Consider the following 20,595-nt stretch of genomic DNA (forward strand, 5'->3'; position numbering starts at 1 on the left):
TAGTCCAACACCGGAATCTCCAAATTAATGAAATGGGGGTATGGGATGGAAAGTCGGTAAGTGATCGAAGGAGGGAAGAAATCTCTGAGAACGGGTGGATTTAAATTCTGACATATGAAACACAGAGATGTGAGCGAGCAGAGCTTGAAGAAAAAAAATCACCTTGGAGAAAATCAAAACTTTAAAACAATTGATTCCTTTGTGTTTCACAAAAGACTGGGATACATAGAGCAAGTACTGCCGTGACTCGGATTTGAACCGAGGTTCCTGCGGCCACAACGCAGAGTACTAACCACTATACGATCACGGCATTCCACATCCAAACGCACTACACGTGTGCAATAAGTACAGTATCATAAGGAATGTTAGGCAGAGCACCAAATGCACAATATCAGTGCTTAGCGAACAGTAGCAGATAAGTGGGAACTCAGAATGGTCGGACCGTTTAACATCGATTCCCCCAGTGGCTGTGTTGATTCCATCATTAATGTGTTGAGGGCTGAGATACATAGATTTCTCCAAAACATCAAAGACTCCGGGGACAGTGCAGCTTTTGTTACCTGCACATCCACCAATATCATTTATTGTATCCGTTGCTCCCGGTGCAGTCTCCTGTACATTGGAGAGACTGGGCGCCTCCTAGCAGAGCGCTTTAGGGAACAACTCTGGAAAACCCGCACCAATCAACCACACAGCCCTGTGGCCCAACATTTCAACTCCCCCTCCCACTCTGCCGAAGACATGGAGGTCGTGGGCCTCCTTCCCCGCCGCTCCCTCACCAGCAGACACCTGGAAGAAGAACGCCTCATCTTCCGCCTCGGAACACTTCAACCCCAGGGCATCAATGTGGACTTCAACAGTTTCCTCATTTCCCCTTCCCCACCTCACCTCAGTTCCAAACTTCCAGCTCAGCACTGTCCCCATGACTTGTCCTGACTTGTCCTACCTGCCTATCATCTATTCCACCTATCCATTCCACCTTCCCCCCCGACCAATCACCTTCATCCCCTCCCCCAATTAACTATTGTACTCTATGCTATTTTCTCCCCACCCCCACCCTCCTCTCACATATCTTTCCTCCCTTCAGACTCTCTGCCTGTATTCTTGATGACGAGCTTTTGCCCGAAACGTCGATTTTTCTGCTCCTCCGATGCTGCCTGAACTGCTGTGCTCTTTCAGCACCACTAATCCAGAATCTGGTATACAGCATCTGCAGTCATTGTTTATACCAAGCTTTTGTTGAAATGTATATTTCAAAAGCAATGCAGTTTAACATCGGTTACTTCACGAGTTTCCCCACACAAGTCAGTAACCACTACTGCTACGTAGTCCCAGTTCCCTGCCCCAGAATCAGAGGAACTGAGTGGCGCAGTCGCAAATAACCAACTTGAAATCAACATGGGAATGAGGTTGCAGAGATACTCGATGGCTGAAGTGACTCAACGGTGTTTCTATGATGGTTTAGAGGCGCAAGCAATTCCGAGGTTGGGAGTGCTTCTGGTCATAGGCGGGGCAGAAGAGAAGTTTTTTTCCCGTTTATAATAACAGCAATCTACACTGCATCTTGCTGAGACAGCTGAGTGCCACAGCTGGAGCATGGGCAGCTGGTTTGAAGTTTAATTTTGCTTCACTATCACCCACTTCCCTGGAATGAATTACTTCACCATTTTTATTTCCAATTGTTTAATATCTCCCTGCAGTCTGCGGCTTTCTTCCTCATGTTTAATTGCATGATTAACTGTTGTATGATCTGCACACTGCTAAATCACAGCCACTACAAGTAAATCGGAATCATTGATCTACATGAGAAAATAGTGGAACCCACTGCAGACATGCTTCATAGGTTTTCAGGCGATACCCGAATTGGAGACAGTGAGGAAGATTATCTAAGTTTCAAACGGATCTTAATCCAATGAGTCGTTGTACTGAAAAATGTAACATGGAGTTCAATCTGGATAAATAGAAGGTACTGCATTTTGGTACAGCAAAAAGAGTATGGCTTTACGCATGTTGGAGAACACGGAAGATAGGGGTGCAGGTACATAATTCCTTGAAATTTGCATCACATACAGACAGGATGGTTCAAAGGCATTTCACCGACTTCCCTTCATTGCTCAGTCCTTTGTGTATCGTAGTTGCGATGTTATGTTGAAGTTTTGCAGGACATTGATGAGGCCTCTTCTGGAATATTATGTCCAATTCTGGTCGCCCAGTTGTGGGAATGATATTATTCAGCTGGAATAGGTTCACAAAAGGTATACACGCTTGTTGACAGTGGAAGGTTTGAGTTATAATGAAAGGCTGGATAGGCAGAGACTATTTTCAGATTCGAGATTTGGGTGCTGGAAAACCATATCAGGTAAGACAGAATCCGAGGAGCAGGAGAATATTTTTTTTCGCGCAAGTGTCGTTCATCATTCTCTTCCCCGAAACGTCGATTCTCCTTCTCCTCAAATGCTGCCTGATCTGCTGTGCTTTCCCAGCACAACACTCTCGACTCTGATCTTTCATCTGCAGTTCTCACTTTCTCCGTATTGAGACTGTTTTCACTCTAGGTTAGAGGTTTGAGCGGCGACCTGACAGAAGTTTATGAATTATTGAGAGACAAGTTTATAGTTACCGATAGCGGCCTTTCCCCAGGAGGGGGATTTCAAGACGAGAGGGCATATGTTTTAAGATGAAAAGAGAGATCTTTTTTTAAAAAACACGTGTGGCATTTTCTTAGGGACGGTCTTTTACGTGTGTAATTAACTTGCTGAGGAAGTGATGGATGAGGGTATGTTTGCAACATTTAATGGACAATTGATTCCAAACATGAATGGGAAAGTGTGATTTTTAAAATAAATTTATTCATGCCGAGTACATCAGTTATTTCCCAGAGGGCATTTAAGATTCAACGACGGTATTATCCATCTGGAGTCTCATGTGGGACGGCGCAGATGAATATGGCAGTTTGCTTCCCGAATTGGCATGAGTGAACCAGTTGGGATTTTCCACACAACTGATTCAGGTCATCACGAGACTCTTCAATTCCAGGTCCTTATTGAATTGAAACTCCACCATCTGTCATGCCACGACCTGAAATCTTTGTACCCAAAATATTAGCTGGGTTTTGGATTAACAACACAGTAATAAAACTACAAGGGCATTATCACCACTCAGCGGGTACAGGAGGAGGCAGACGGGAATGGGTTAGTTTGGCAGTATGTTCAGCATGGATCGGTTGGACTGACAGGCCTGTTTTCATGTTGTATGACTCTGACTGACGCTATGGAGCAGGCAGCTGGTTGGGATTAAAAGCGCATTGACATCATGACCGAACACCTGATGGGATATGTAATCCTGCTGGAGTCTCCGAGGTTGTTTTGCTCAGTGACCCGTTCCCACTCACGGGACTGGTGAACGGTCTCTCCCCGGTGTTACTGATTAAATGAGATTCCATTTCTGTGGTTAATTGAATCCCACCAGCAGTTCCCACATTGCTCTGCTTTCTCTGTGGTATCGATGTCCTTTTTTCTACACAGGGTAAACGATCCTTTCAAATTGTGTCCACACAGATACAAATCCTGTTATCCATGTTGTTAATGTGTTTTCATTCTTCCTCATTCACCCACAGGGTGTGAGTATCACTGGTCAGGACAAAATTTATTATTCGCCCCTCGTTCGTTGCTGTCTGGCTTCACCACAAACCCGGGTACGATCCCAGACTCGGGTGTCTGTCTGTGGGCAGTCTACACATTTTCTGTGTGTTTACGTTTTTATTTCTCCCTCAGACCAAAGATGTGCCAGTTACATGGATCAACAATGGGAAATGCAGGCTTATGGGACAGGGTATACCCTGGGGTCTGGTGGGATGCGCTTCGGAAGTACCGTGTGGACTGGAAGGGCTGACAAGCCTGCTTCCCCACGCGGTGGAGATTTTTGAATTAAGTCAGCTCATGTGTTTCTGGTCCTTGAGTCTCTCGTAGGCAGGACTGGGTGAGGATGGTTGAATCCCCTGCATAAGGGTCATGAATGAATGGGTATGCAGGAAATTAAAGTCATGATCTCTGTTTCTGAGATCAGGCTTGTATTTCAGGTTTTATTCGTCGATCGTAAACATCACCGTTTCCGTGTCCCAAACCCCAAGGATGACTAGTTTAAAATATCACCCCAACACCACCTTCTCCAGGTTGAAGTCTTGACTGTGTGGAAGAAACTGATACTGAGCTGATGCAAGCAAATGTAGCTGCCACCGCCAGTGTCGGAAACACAGATCCAAACAGCAAAATCATCTTTTAAACCCACCACTGCAAAGTTAAGGGCTCAACACGCTCCACTTGTGCCACTCAGCTGTCTTAGAAAGATGCGGCGGAAATGGCTATGATACTATAAACGGGGACAACCATTCCCTTGAGCAGGAGCACACTCAACCGCGGAATTTCGTGCGCGTCTATACCATCACAGAAGGACAGGACGCTCACCTATTGCATCACTGGAGCCAGAGAGTAACTCCGCGCACACATTCCCATCCCCATTTCCTGTTGGATCTGGGTAGCTGTGCCGTTGTTAAGCTAAAATGCTACTGAAGCATACATTTCAACAATATCCTGTACTGTCCCCCGAGTCTTTGATGTTTTGTTGAAATTGATCAATCTCATTTTCAACATTCTCATTCAAGGGAATATCCACAGCCTCTTAAGACATCCAACTGAAAGATTCAGCTCATTTTCAGTTCCCACATGTCTGTCACAGTTCGCTGAGTACTGATATTGTACATTTGCTGTTCTTCCGAACATTTCCTCTGCTAGTATAATTATTGCTGCTTGCAAGCATCCTGTTCTGTGGTTACTGTGATCGTGGATGTCGGTATTTTGCATTGTTACCACGGCAACCTCGATATGAAATCAAATCACGGCACTAAGTGTTCTCTCCATTGTCCTTTTTGTGATCCATGCTCAGAAATTAATTGTTTTACCTTCAAATTCCGCTCTCTTACATCTCTGCGTTTCATATATCAGGATTCAAACACACCCGTTGTCAGAGATTTCCCTTCTACCCACGATCATTAAACCTCCTTTCCATCCCTCCTCCCATTTCTCTGAGGCAATGCACAACCTATCACTCTCTTTCACATTCATACTGTTCTGTCTGTGCTGCTGCTGCGGTGACTGTTGTTGGGTAAACGTGCCACAATCCCACCATCGGGACCTTCAAACAAGTCGATCCATTTGTATACCGCGGTTGTGAAATCAATCCCCATGTAGCAGCTTTTACTGTCATAGACCCGAGACAATTGTAGCATCAGGATCATGGAAAATACCCAGGGCAGTTTTGGTGAAAAGACATTTTATTGGAAAAGATCAGCTTTTATGGCTTTCTGCGTTGGTCTTGTGATAATTTTATAGTACTGATAATCCGGAGACCGAGGTAATAGTCTGGGTACTCGGGCTTGAATCCCACCATGCCATGATTGTCAAATTTGGATTCAAAAAATATCTGCAAGGAAGAATCTAATGACTACTATAGATCCATTGACAATTGTTGAAAGTAAATCTGTTTCACTGATGTCATTTCGGGATGGAATTTGCTATCCTTACTTGGTCTGGGTTGCATGTGACTTCAGACACATAGCAATATGGTTGAGTCTCAACTGCCCTCTGGGCAATTCGGAATGGGTAATAAATTCTGCTTAGCCAGAATCGACCTCATACTAATCCAGAAATTTTAAAACAAATGCTCATTGGGCTCTAGCAAGTGTGTTGTATGCAGTTTTGCAAGTCACATTATAGCAGGGATGTGATCAAATTGAGAAAATTGCAGGAGATATTTCCCGGGATACTGTTTGGGCTGAAGAGTTTCCGTTGTGAAGAATGACAGGACAGAGTGGAGTGTTTGTCGCAGTGCAAAGGAGATGTGGACAAGACATGAATGAGTTAGGGTATGGACAGGGTTGACTGAACAAGTTTCCCATTGATGGAGGGATCGATCAGCAGGGGACAGAGACTTCAGGAGAAAGACAGAAAGCTTTGAGAAGATGTGCGAAAGGTTGGAATTACTTGAATTACTCAGCCAGTGGAAGGTTGGAATTTGGAATACGCTGTCTGCATTTTTCAGAGTGGCAGAAATATTTTTAACCTGAATAAATATTCAGATGTGAACTTTTGATGCCAAGACATATAAGGCAGTGGGGTAAGTTTTCTGAAATGGGATTCAGTTCATTCGGCAGTTGTTTTTGACAAGTGTGGCCACATTTGGTTGAAGGGCCTCCTTTGACACTCTTGTCCTCGGTAGTATAATGGGTAGTGTCCCCGCCCGTCACAGGGCTCAATTTTCCGCTGGGGACAGTGTAAACGTTTAAAAACTGTCGCTCCATTTTCAAGGGCGGGTATTGATACTTGTCCTTCCATTCTCGATGGGGCAAATCACACGAAGGACAGTGCTGCCTAAATAAAGGTGGGGAAGGACTGCAGCTCTCAGGGAGGCAGAGTGTCAGTGAACGGCCAAACACGTGACTTCTGCAAACTACGCCTTGTGACTGTGTTGGAATGAAAAGCATTTGACAGACTTGTTCTGGATTGAAGTATTTACTAGAAACAGGAAGCTGAGTAAGAAACAACATAAACGCATTCAAATATGAGTGCAGAAACATTTCCCGCAACACAAATTAAATTGTAAAGGACAGAGTAGCGTTTCGATATATTGAATTTGGGTTCTTTTGTTTTGATGAGGCTGTTACCAGGGTATAAAGCCATTATAAAATGATACAGCAGTTGTTCACTATGATGGAACATTGTCTCAGTAATTTGCACTGCTGTTCAGTGGGATGGTTCGGGTGATTGACAACGTTAAAGTGCCCTCTCGTGTCCAGGCAGTGAATTAAGTAAGTTAGGTGAATTAGCCATGGGTAACGTGGGTACAAGTTTAGAAGTCACTGGCCGACAGCTTATAGTCCAACAGGTTTATTTGAATTCATAAGGGGGAGGGCTCACTCTTCCTCAGGTGAAATATACGGGAATAGGAAGGGGAGCGAGGTCTGGGTGAGATGACCTTCAGAGAGTCGACACCGGCTCGATTGACTGAAATGCCCTTTCTGCACTGTAGGATTCTGTGATTCTATCGGAGAGGATAATGTTGGTGTTTACTGGGGTGTAAAGCCATTAGAGAAGATGCTGACGGGGTGTACTGAGGATGAGATTTTATTCAATTGTCTTCTTGGAAAATTGAGAACAGTTATCACTGAACCAAGGAAGACTTAGTGGGTTTTTTTCTGCTCATGAAATGCTTGGACACAGTAAATGGGTGGAAAATTCCCTCTTTCAAGTAATTAAACTTTTAGATGTCAGGCATTCAAATACTTTGAATAAAACCTTTCAAGGACAACGAAATGATAAGAACAGAATCGCTGTCACTCCGAGAATATGTTTTTCAAAATATTTGAAAAGGCACATTTTGTGACATACAAGGAATAAATTTCACAAGGAGAGAGACAGCGTCTGGCGAGGTAAAGGAGTAGGAGTGTGCTGTAGTCGGTCGGAAGTTGCGGGGAAACAGTGTCTAATTTGGTTGACTTTAAATGTAAAGACATTTCGTGAAGATGTGCAGCTGAAAAAGATTCGATTCCAAAACTCTAAGTTTAGAAAGATTTGGCATGATATTCCACTTCAACCACTGTAAATGGAACTGAGCGGATTTTTTTTATTGCGATGGGAAGATATTACATAATGAATAGGAAGTGACTCGTTGCTTGGAGATCGACTTCGTGCTTTAATCACATGCGTTCAAGATGTGAGGACAAACACCATGATATTTGGTCCATTTAATACTCGGTGAAATCTGCCAAAGTAACAAGCAACAAAACTGCACTTTAACCCTTTGCTTTTCTAAGAAGTATTCTCCTTAAGCTGAAATAAAGTCGAAGCAAATTTGAATACAACATTAATCGTTCCAATGAGAAAAATCTAATTCACTTCCGATATTACGATGAACATTGCCACGCTTCCACAAAATTAAAATGAAACGAACAAACAGCGTTTCTTGCGGTTTAATCCAATTCAGGTTCAGCCATATCAGAAAGGCCACTGAGCCACAACATCGTCTTTATCTCCCTCTCCATAGCTGCTTCTTCACGTGAGAGAAAAAGTCACTGAAGAAATTATGAGTCAAATGAAGGTGAGAATATGACGTAAAAGTCTTGTTCTCTGTTTGATTCTGACACAGTTCAGACTCAGAATGTATCAAAGACAGCTGTTCATTCATACCAGCATGGATATTTATTGGAATTTGCTGTCATTATAATTCTGGTGAAAGCAGAAACACATTGGTGTGGATTCGATTCCGCTCTGGAAATTTCACATCCATGACTTTCACTGCATGTAACCTGATGAGGTATCATGTCACTTCTCCACAAAATGTGCTGAGGAGACCGAGCGAGTATGGTGGTGGGTTATTATACTGTTGTGCTCCACATTCACGGATTGGAGTCACACTCTGGTTGCTAACTTCACAAACCGCTCCAGCAGTTTTTCTTTGCACATCACACCTCTGGTATACACTGGGTCGAGAATCTTGTTCTTGCCCTTCACTGCACGGGAGACAAGCAGACGACACCACATTAAAATCGAAATGAAGAGCGAGAGCATTCATTCTATTCAATTGTGCATTAAATAGTTGTAACAAGAAAGAACGCATTTTTCTTTCTGCCCCACGTTTCATCTTGTCTTTCTGTGAAGTTACATCGAAAGAAAGAGAAACAGATAACAAGAGATCGGGAGCACAAGTTTATCCCGTTGAGTTGTTCATGAGTATTTTAACCAAACACTTCACACAAAGATCTGATCAGTATTTCAAACAGTCAGTCGGAACCGCAGAAAGCTTCTCCAATGATACGAACTTTTCATTCTTCCACAAATTTCTGCTGTATGTGAATCATACAACGATCCATCATCCAGCGTGATCACTGACATGCCAACTGTATAAGGTCTACCAAATTTCTTCAGCAATCACATCTTCTGGACACAGCCACCTGTGCTGTGCCCAGTGTAATTTGTTGCACCCAGGCCACACCACATTTCTTCTTCCTGAGTTTATGAGCCTTGTTCCTGATCTGTCTGATCTGTTTAATAAAAGTTTCCTATCACTTCAGTCCATCCCCTCACAATTCTGAACGTATGAGTAAAATAAGGCGTTAGAAAAAGTGGAAGTATGCCACTCAGCCCATCGAGTCTGCCCCAACATTCAATGAACTCATGGTTGATCGGATAATCTTCAACTCGATTCTGCTTACATACCTCGACAAAGTTCCATCATCTTTCTGATTAACTATCTGGCACAGTTTGAAAATACCCAACATCTCAACCTCAACAGTGGTTGCCACAAAAATGCCACAGACTTTCTGGCCCCTGAGCAAAGAAATTACTCATCATTTCTGAAATAAATAGGCAATGCCTAATTCTGTGTTCACGTTCATGTCGTTTGGTGCTCTCCTCACACCATAGGGCAGGTCACATGCCTGTCTCTACCCTGTCAAGATCCAGTGAATATTGAACGTTTATACTTGTTATTATGTGATTATAGAGCTCTCCTCCAACTCCTTTGTTTCAAGGTGAATAATCCCAGCCTAACCAATCATACCACGAATCTCTTTTTTTACAGAGTTAGCAACATGTTGTAAATCTCTGCTGGCCCGCCCTTACAGCGTCCTTACGAAGTAATAAGACAGGTGGAGAAATTTCCGTGAGGAAACGGGTTGAAAGTTCAGGCGCACATGGGAATTGGGACTTGAAATCGGAAAGAAAGCGATTAGAATCGGATTGATTCATAGAAGGACCAAATGCAGCAATGATAACTCTGACAAGTGAGAATCTAATCATATTCGATTCACATTCAATGGCTTGATTGTAACTGAATTCCTCCGTCTAATCGTCCTGTGTGCTCGTATTTAGGAGAAATGGAACCTGACCGCCCAAATGAAGAAGTTTACTAGTATAACATGTCCGTTGGTCGACTTTGTTTGATTATTAACTCAATTCTCGTCTCCGTGAAGCCCACGTTAACCACAAAGCACAAATTAGATTTTTAACAGAACTCTCTCCATTTGCCGAGGTGGGTGCAGCTTCAATACCGCTGAAGGGGCTGGACACCCTCCACGACAATGCAGTCACTTAACTGTACATTCTTCAATACCTGCATATTTATTCCCTTAATTGCTAAGGCAAAATTGCAGCAGAGTGCACCACCTAGAAGATTCACTGGAGTACGTCGTCCAGGTTTTTTTGACAGAACCTTCAATGTTCAAAAGGTTTACCGATTATAATACAAGTTTGAAGGTGCACTGAAACGTCACCGTTTGCAAATTACCCTCCAAGGAATATGTCAGCATGACTTGGAGAGGAATCAGTGGTAAATTCATTGAGTGATGAAGCGGTCTTGATGGTCAAAGAGTTATACTTCAGCCCTCCACCTTTTATCATACAATATTTTTAAAAATGACTCTTGCATTGACCAGATTTGTGCACATTCCTTTGGTTGTTTCCTAAACTGGCGCTTGCTAAAGATCGAATATCATCCTCAGCCTGTGGTCAACAATAGAAAATATCCAAAAACCCTCTCGAGCAACCGATCTCCCTGTGAATGTCCACTCCATGATCTCTTTGTTCCTGTACACCACTCAGAATCCCCACTGTTATTGTTTCAACTCCCCAAATTCATTACCACTTATTGGTCTGGATTCAGTTACATTCGCCATGTTTCCTTTCTACCTGATTTTTACATCCCTGCGGTCCCTGAAATTATTCATCATAGTCAACTATACAAACAATTGTTGTATCTTCTGTAAACTTCTAAACCATGACTCCTACAGCTAAGTTTGAATTATCGATCTACATCAGGAAACAGTGGTACTCCACTGGAAACAGGCATCCAAACATGGTTCATTTTTGGATGGGATGAATACCTGAAATAACAGCAGAATCGGACCCTTGCTGTCATTTGTAAACCTGATGGTGACTCTCCAGGTTGGTCTCCTGATTGGTTCCTTCTCACATGTGGGAGTGGTGAATGACATCTCCAAGTTGTGACTGAGCAAGTGAGTTTACACTTCAGCGGGAAATTGAATCCCTTCCTGGAGATCACGCCCGCATGGACCTGACTTCATTGCGGCGTGGGTATCCTTGTGTCTGTTTAGTTTAGATAACCAGTTGAATTTGAGTCCACGCTGAAATGACTCCCAATTATCCCCGTCATCCATTAATCTTTTTTATCCTTCCTTATTCTCCCACGGAATGTGACCATCATAGCCTGAACAGCACTTGTTGTTCATCCTTAACTCTCCTTGACCTGAGTCAGAGGGAATTTATGGGTGAACCGTACTATTGTGCGGCTGGAGTCATATATTGGCTGGTCTCGTTCAGGACGGCAGATTTCCCTTTTGAAGGGAAATGAAAGAATGGGTTTTCATCAAATTAAAACTTTTTGACACTATTCCACTGAGTGGGTTTATATGCCAGATTTTATTCATCAAATCTAATTACTACCAGCTGCCATTCTCCATTCTCCAAGGGTTGCTGGCCCAAATATCGCCATTACATTTGCAGATGACACGAAGATTGGTGGAGTAGCAGAAATCATAGGGGAGTGTCAAATAATGAAGGAGAACGTAGATAGACAGAAGAATTGAGGGGGAAATTGGCAGATGGAGTTGAATCCAGTCAAATGTGTGGTGATGCATTTTAGGAAGCCGAATTCTCGAGCCAAGTATACTGTAAACATAAGTGCCTTGGGTAATGTTGATGAGCAGAGCGATTGGGAGTTCAGATCCTTTGTACCCTGAATGTAGCTGCACAGTTGGATTGAGTGGACAAGAAGGCATCGGGCGTGCTTGCCTTCACTGGACGGGGCATTAAGTATAAGAGCTGGCATGCTAAATTTGTACAAGATTTTGGTTCAACCGCATTTAGAATGCTATGTACTGTTCTGGTCTCCAAATTACCAAAACGATGTGCACGTTTATGAAAGAGTGCAGAGAAAGTTTCTGAGGATGTTGCCTGGTATGGAAGGTGCTAGCTCTGAAGAGGGGTTGAGTAGGTAATGTTTGTTTTCATTAAAGAAAACGAGATGAGGGGGACCTGACTGACGTCTACAAAATCATGAAGGGTATTGCCAGAGTGGATAGAGATAAGCTTTTTCCCAAGGAGGGATTTAATAATGAGATGTCACACGTTCAAGATGAGAGGTGAAAAGTATAAGAGAGTTTGACGTTGGAAGTATTTTACACAGAGGGTGGTAGGTACTTGGATAGTGTTGAACAGCAGAGGTAGGAGAGGCAAACACGGTAGATTCATTTCAGGTGCGTCTGGACAGTTGCATGAGGAGATGGGGTGCAGAAGGATACCGTTGGTTTGGAATTTAGTGATAGGTTTCGACAGTGGATCAGCTGAGGCTTCGACGTCCAAAGATTCTGTTCTTGGCCTGTAAATTTCCTGCGTTCCCTATTCCTCTGTGTTCACTACACGACCAACTGCATGCTACATTGCTACATCTCAGAAAATGACATTGTCAATTCCAATTATCACAGAGGGAATTCTAATATGACATGCAGCTGTGTCGGAATGAAAGTGAAGTATGCTAGATTGGAGTGTTTACTGGGAGCAAAAGGCAGATTTGGAGACGATGTGATTAAAAACAGCTCTTCCTGTCAAAGTAACAAAACAGCACATTGTTAACGAAAATTTCAGAGAATGTTTTCAATTAATTGACCCCTCGCTTAAGACTCCAGCACTCTTCAGCTGAGCCAATCTGCAGTGCGGGTTAATGCTGCTGTTGTATCTTAATAATGTAATAAACGGAGACAAATATGCCCTTCCTCCCCGCGTTTGACCAGGAACATTCCCAGTTTTGGCATTTCATGCGCCTCTGTACCATCATATAAGAACGATGTCCTCATTTTCAAAACAATCATTCCATTTCGATACCGTGGTTGTGAGATCATTTCTCATGTCGCAGCTTTTTCAAAATGGACCATAGATTATTGGAACATCAGGCTCTGCAAAAGGCCACAAGGCAGCTCTGAGGAAAAGAAAATGTATTTCAAAGTACCTCTTTCTGTCGACTTCGACATCATTTATTTCACTTGCTCATTTGGCTCTATCTTGTCTCTTGTGTGCGGCTCTGCAATTCGCATGATACCACGGATATGATAGCATTGGAAATGATGCAGGAGAGATTTACCAGGATATTCTCTGGGTAGAAAAGTTTCAATTATAAAGAGAAATTGGATAGTCTGGAGGGGTTTTTCTTATAGCAGAAGAAATTGAGAGGAGACATGATTGAGATGTACAAAATAATCAGGAATATGGATGGCATAGACTGTAATAAACGTTTCTCTTTGATGGTGAGATCGATCACGGGGTGAAGGGAAGGTGGCATAGGCTTAAGGAAGAAGAGGAAAGATTCGAGTGAATGCGCAGACAAATGTTTTGAAACAGCAGTTGGTTGAAATATGGAACTCAGTGCATGCAAAGGCTGGAGATCCAGAAATCCTCATAACTTTCAGAAGTATTCAGAAATGAATTTTGCGAAGCCAAGACAGACGAGGCTACAGGCCAAGTTAATTTACAAAGTGTTCGGATAGTTAAGCGAATGTTACTTTCCAGTAATACCAAATAGGCATCTTTTTGCATAAAATTCCTGGATAGTACCACCGCATGTCGCTGCGTGAGATCTGGTTCAATTTGCTACCAGGACGTATCCTTGCATATTGGGAGGGCTCATTGGGTAGAACTGAACCTTTCCGCTCCAGAAACCGCATTCGATTCCAGACTTGTGTGACTGACTGTGTGGAATTTGCACTCTCATGCTCTCTCTCTCACCCTTGTGAGTTTTCTCCGGCTGCTCCGATTCCTTCCCACAATGCAAAGGTGTGCAATTCAGGTCAATGACAAACGAAATCTAAATGGACTGTAAGTGTTGTAAATCAGAGCCAAAAGTCAGAATTGCAATTCGGGGAAAACCGAACGACTGTTTCAGGTCAACAGACTCTTCCTCGGAACTGTTTTTAATTCGCAATGTTAACTCTGATTTCTCTCCACTGATGCTGCCTGACCCGCTGAGCTTTTGGAGCAATTTCTATTTTCGTAGGTGCATCATAAATGCGGATTTAGAAAGATAGAGTGGGGCAGTGTGAATCTCTTCCATAGCACAGTGCAGATTCAACTGGCCAAATGGTTTCTGTATGCACTATGTCTATTTCCATTAACTCTGTATCTATAAGTCTTTGTCCTTTTTTTGTCTTTGTTATTCACATCTCTCCTGTCATGTGAATTGCAGAACAGGACAATCGACGTTTCGGGCATTAGCCTCCACCAAACCGTTACCACCTGACGCCTGGAGGATGAACGCCTCATATTCTGCCATGGGACCCTGCTATCACACGGGAAAATGTGGATTTCAATGGCTTCCTCATTTCCCCTCACCACACATTATTACAGTCTGAAGCATCAAACTCAGCACCACACTCCGGACCCATACATCTCTCCCCATCTGACATATCACCTCTTCCCCTGCCTCGAACCACCATTCGCTTTCCCAGCTACCTTGCACCCAACTCCAACCCCCTACCAATTATCTCCCAGCCCCCACCCACAAGACTCATTCCAGATGAAAGACTTATGCCAGAAACGTCGATTCTCCCGCTTATCGGATGCTGTCTGACCTGCTGTACTTTTCCAGCACGATACTGTCGGCGTGTCGAATATAGATTTATCAGGCTCTTTATCTGGGAGCGGAGAAGGCTGAGTGAGGAAGTGATTAAGGTGCACATTAAGGGGATCGGTATGTGTGATAGGAATAAACTTCTTATGGGAAGAGTTAACACCCAGGGATCTCCGTTAAACACAAGGGAGAGGGTGCTCAGACGAGATTTAGGAAGAGCGTTTTCACTCTTAGAGTGTTGTTTATTTGGAATTCACTGTGTGACCGTGTGGTAAAGATATGAGTCAGCAAAACATTTCAGGAGTATTTAGCCGAATACTTGAGAAGCTAGAGCACACATGGATAACGATCAGGCACTGAAAGTGGGATGAAGCTAAACAGATATCTGATGAAAGATCCGAACACTGTATAGAAAATACCGAGAATGAAAGCATGGGAAGGGTAAAGACATGGAAACTACTGGCAATCTGTTACAAGGGGTCTGCGGAATGTTACACTCGTCAAAAGGTCACTGGGGTAGGATGGGGCCAGTGTGGCAGGAGGGGATAAGAATAGCGGAATGCTCTGACACCAATTAGCAGAGTCAGACTGGGCTGAAAGGTTACTATGGCAGGCTGAGATAATAGCAACTAATAACGTCAGAATCGCCTACTCAATATCATCATGGCAGTTTAGTACAAGCCGTGACAAGACATACTAATGACATGACTTTAAATAATTAATTGATAGGTCAGTCAGCCTGCTTGAGAAGCTTGTAGACGGAAAGATATGACATTAAATATCTAATCAGTAGTTAGTAGAGTCAGCTTGGAACAGGGCAACATTGTGATAGATGGGGTAGCTAAGTATCTAATAATGACAGGTTCGTCTGGGATGGAAGTTCATTGTAGCACAGGTGGCAGCCGAATACCTAAGAGTGACAGTCGAATAATATTAAGTAGAATTAATAAAAAACCATAGTGACAGAAGTAGAACAACAAGGGGAACTAACACTATTGGTTTATTGTACAGCTGAAGTGAGGCAATTCTGACGAACACAGTTGGGCATTCTGGTAAGCTAAAAAAAATGATTAAAGAACAGGTATGAAATGATGGAGTTTAGTTCAGATACATGTGAGGTGCTGCACTTTGGGAAAGCAAATTTTAGCAGGACTTATACACTTAATGGTAAGGTCCGAGGGAGTGATACTGAACAAAGAGACCTTGGAGTGCAGGTTCATAGCTCCTTGAAAGTGGAGTCGCTGGTAGATAAGATAGTGAAGAAGACGTTTGGTATGCTTTCCTTCTTTGGTCAGAGTGTTGAGAACAGGAGTTGGGAGGTCATGTTGCGGCTCTACAGGACATTGGTTAGACCACTGTTGGAATATTGCGTGCAATTCTGGTCTCCGTCCTATTGGAAATATGTTGTGAAACTTGGAAGGGTTCAGAAAGATTTCCAAGAATGTTTCCAGGGTTGGACCTTGAGGTATAAGAAGCGGCTAAACAGGCTGGGGCTGTCTTCCCTGGAGAGTGGAAGGCTGAAAGGTGACCTTTTTAGATTACATTACATTACTTACAGTGTGGAAACAGGCCCTTCGGCCCAACAAGTGCACACTGCCCCACCGAAGCGCAACCCACCCATACCCCTAACCTAACACTACGGGCAATTTAGCACGACCAATTCACCTGACCTGCACATCTTTGGACTGTGGGAGGAAACCGGAACACCCGGAGGAAACCCACGCAGACACGGGGAGGACGTGCAAACTCCACACAGTTAGTCACCTTATAGCGGTTTACAAAATTATGAGGGGCATGGACATTATGAATAGACAAAGTTTTGTCCCTGGGTCGGGAAGTTCATAACTAGAGGGCATATGTTAAGTTTGAGAGAGGAAAGATAAAAAAGAGACCTAGGGGACAACGTTTTCACACAGAGGGTGGTAAGTGAATGGAATGAGTTGCCAGATGATGTAGTGGAGGCTGGTACAATTGTAACATTTAAGAGGCTTGTGAATAGGAAGGGTTTGGAGGAATATGGGCCAGTTGCTGGCAGGTGGGACTAGATTGGGTTGGGATATCTGGTCGGCATGGCCAAGTTGGACAGCAAGTTCTGTGTCCATGCTGCATTTATCAATGACTATATGACTCTATGCCATTGAACCTGAGGTTCGGGAGGATTCAAGAATTTGTTTTCTGAATGTTATGGTTTTTGTTTGAAAATAAAAGATCTACTCCTTGAAAACCTCCATGCATCTCCTGGTGATTGTTGACATTTTCTCCACGACAACCGCAACTTTGGGTGCAGTAAAATTGTAGCAATTGCAGCTCTGTGGCGCAATGAAACGTGTGTTAGATTCCTACAAATTTGGTAACTTAGCTATTCAAAGTTTGTCAGTTTGAACCTCACCAGAATTGGAGTTTAGTTCAGTTTTCAACTGAATCATTGATTGTTGTGCTGATTCATCGCCAATTCCTGTCGTCGGAAGTTCTCGAACCTGCTACTGACCAGAGGAAATTCCTTACCTTCTTGGTTGTCAGTTTTTACGGAATCATGATCAGACCAGAATCAGATGCTCACCCGCAAAACCTGCAAATTTCGTGCAGAAACCAACTGTCTCTAAACACATTTCCCTCCCAAAGTTGCACAGAAATGTTCGTATGCTTAAATGACTTTATCCCCTTTTGTGACAGGTTGTTGTGGGATGAGCTGGGGAAAGACATTGACGTGTTTGTTCAGCCATGATGATATTAAACGGTGTGTAGGACACGTGTTTAGACAAGCCTCCTCCTGTTCCTCTCTTTCTGTGCTGTTTCTTACAGTGGGTTTTCAAAATTAACACGATGAGGGCAATGTGAATCGACACTATGGAATATCAATGTCCTCCCCTTTACACCACCGCTATCACAGCCAGAACAGACAGCTCCTATTGTTGCTTTAGATTAGACAGTGAAGGATTCTCTCAGGTGCTCTACCAGACTGCAAGCTCCTTCACACAGGTTTCCAACTGGGTACATGGAGCAAGCAAACGTGTGGATATTGGGATTCAGGAACAGGTTTCCATTCTGCTGGGCTGCAGTTCTGGTCACATGAATTTTTGTCATGCTCAGACTTTCTGTGCATTCTACCTACTTTACAATTTAAACTGTAATTGAATGTTTATTATTGCATAACATTCTTACATCTTCAATATTCATGCAAACTGTGCAACGTGTTCTTGGATGTAGGAATGCTGAAGATTATTAATGAATGCAAAATGTTTCATGTTACCTGTATGAACTTTCAGAAGGAAGTTGGTGAAGTTTCATTGATTCGAATTCTGTGCCGATTGACGCTGTTTGAAGGAAAAACCCTGCGACAGCGGCAAGGTAACATTGCCTGTTAACAATGCAGGACCCAAAGGAATCCCATTTTTCAATGTCGTCTATTTTTTCACATTTTTTGTGTCCCTTTTGTGTCCTTTTCGAGAACCTGGTGCTTCAATAATCAATGACCTCATGTCAGTTTCACCTTGACTGCATTAGCTTTAATTTCAGAACCAGACGGTCCAGAGAAATGATGCAGGGTGAGTGACTGAGGTACCAGTGGGGCAGCACATCACCACCAAAGATCCCACAGTGTTGTGGTTCAGTGGTTAGTCTGCTGCTTCAACAGGGTCCAAAGTTCGATTCCAGCCTCGGTGGACTGTCTGTGTAGTGTTTGCACGTTCTTCCAGTGTCTGCGTGGGTTTTCTCCGGGTGTTCGAGTTTCCTCCCACAGTCCAAAGATTGTGCAGGTCAGATGAGTTGGTCATTCTATATTGCCCATAGTGCATTTGTCAGAGCGGAAATGGTTCTGGTTGGGTTACTTTTCGGAGGGTTGGTGTGGACCTTTGGGTCCGAAAGACCTGTTTCCATACTGTAGGGAATCTAATAATCACACCAAAAGCAGAGAAATTGAGTGAATATTCCCAAGGTACGTGTAGGTCACGTGACAGGTTCGCTGTCTGCGGCTCCCGTCACTCAGTTGGTCAGCGCTGAATACTTAAAAGTGCATAACATGCCAAGGCTTATCTAAATGCTTATCTAAAGATGTTGTTACTGACATTGACCAGGGATTATTGAAGCATCAGACTGAAGCGCAGTTGAAAACAATGTTGAGTAATGTCGCATTTATTTGAAAACTCCAGTTTCTGACATGGGGAAATGTTTTGCCTTTGTTAAACATGCCAATTATGAACAGAAAATCTGCAAATATTCCCCAGGTGAATATCCATCGGTGGATAGAGAAACAGAGGTGAAGTTTTAGCTTGATGACCTTCCTCAAATCGCTGATCCTGCACCGGATGACATCCTGAGAAAGTCTGTATAAATCGCTTCATAATCATTCAATTTCCGGCAAGCCGCACAGCTCATTCAACCAATCGAAAGTATTAGATTTATCTCTTTGTGGAGTTTGACAGTTGTCAGTAAACCTGGTAAAGGATCTGGGCAAGTAGCTTTGCTGTCGGGAGGAACAAAGTGTCCATCTGGAATAAGGTTGAGTCTTGACGCAGGATTTTTCAAGCACAGATAAAAGAGTATTCAATGGACTCACTCCCATTTCGGTTGATTATGACCAAATGTTCAAGACAACAGATGGCAATGATAATGATGTTTTACATCGACAGGCCAAATCTTGCGCACTGGAGGCACCACAGTATTACAGAACAGGTGAGTTGGCGAGATGATGATCCTTGTGGAAACCTGAGACAGTGAGAGAATTAGTCCCACGCTGTTGATCTCACTTTTCTCATAAACCAGTTAGTCAGCGAACTGAGCTAACAGACTTCCATTCAATGCAGAGCGAAACCAAACAGCTCAGTGCATTCACAGTATATAATCTTTCATTTTGAATGAGTTGCTGCACCTTCCAACTCCACTAGCTCTTCTTGTACTTAACATTTCTGTTGCAGGTGTCATGCAATTTCTTTCCCATGAATGTTAACGTATTCAGGAACGCTTCAATTTTGCATCCCCATCCAGGCAGCCGAGAATGACTGTCGCTGTTTAATTCTCCCCATGTCTGCGTGGGTTTCCTCCGGGTGCTCCGGTTTCCTTCCACAGTCCAAACGTGTGCAGGTTAGGTGAATTGGCTGTGTTAAATTGCCCGTAGTGTTAGGGGCAGGGGTAAATGTAGTACAATGGGTGTGGGTGGATTGCGCTTCAGCGGATCGGTGTGGACTTGTTAGTCTGCTGGGCCTGTTTCCAAACTGTAAGTAATCTAATTTAATCGAATCTAATCTAATCTAATCTAATCTAATCCAATCTAATTCACTCCTGTCTGCCTGCACTCGCTTTTCAAATATTCTTGAATCAGCTCGTAAAATGATTCTATTTCTCAAAATTCATCTCCAAATTCAATAACTCTCAGAATAAAAAATGCGTACTCCAAAATTCTTTATCGTGCTCCGATGGGTTTGAAGTTCTAACCTCTAGTTTTCTCTCACATAAACAAGGAAATTTCCCTCGTATTTACTCTTAACAACTTCACATCAGCTGGATAACTTCTTTTTGGACACAACTCAGTCTTTCATGATTTCTCCCGCATTATTCCTTATCTATGTCTCCATCCCATTAAACCCCCTCTTTTCGTTTCTAGTGGCTTTATCTCCCTTTACACCTCATTTCCGTCGTTTCTAACGACATGGCATCATGGCCGTATCATTCCTAACGTCTTTATAGTCCAGTAAACACTGCCCGTGTCTTTCATCATGTCTTTATATCCCTGTATATTTCAACCTGAGAAAGGATGCTGGGTCCAATTCAATGCATCAAACTCACCACTAAGCTGTGCAACCTTATAACCGACACAGGAAAGGTGGAAGCATTTTCAATTGGTTGGTTGCAACAGAATCGGGCCAAATCCCAGTCACATAATTGACTGTTGTTCTTATAGTTAGTTCTTCT

The 20,595-nt window shown here is 43.2% G+C and overlaps 1 non-coding gene across 1 annotated transcript; it reads right to left on the reverse strand.

Annotated features, from left to right (window-relative positions):
• Positions 1–238: 238 nt before the first annotated feature.
• On the reverse strand, positions 239–310 carry trnah-gug (transfer RNA histidin (anticodon GUG)). The gene has a single exon. It is a non-coding gene; the product is annotated as a tRNA-His (tRNA).
• Positions 311–20,595: the final 20,285 nt, after the last annotated feature.

The sequence above is a fragment of the Chiloscyllium punctatum genome, chromosome 18 (assembly GCF_047496795.1).
Source record: "Chiloscyllium punctatum isolate Juve2018m chromosome 18, sChiPun1.3, whole genome shotgun sequence".
Lineage (NCBI taxonomy): Eukaryota > Metazoa > Chordata > Chondrichthyes > Orectolobiformes > Hemiscylliidae > Chiloscyllium > Chiloscyllium punctatum.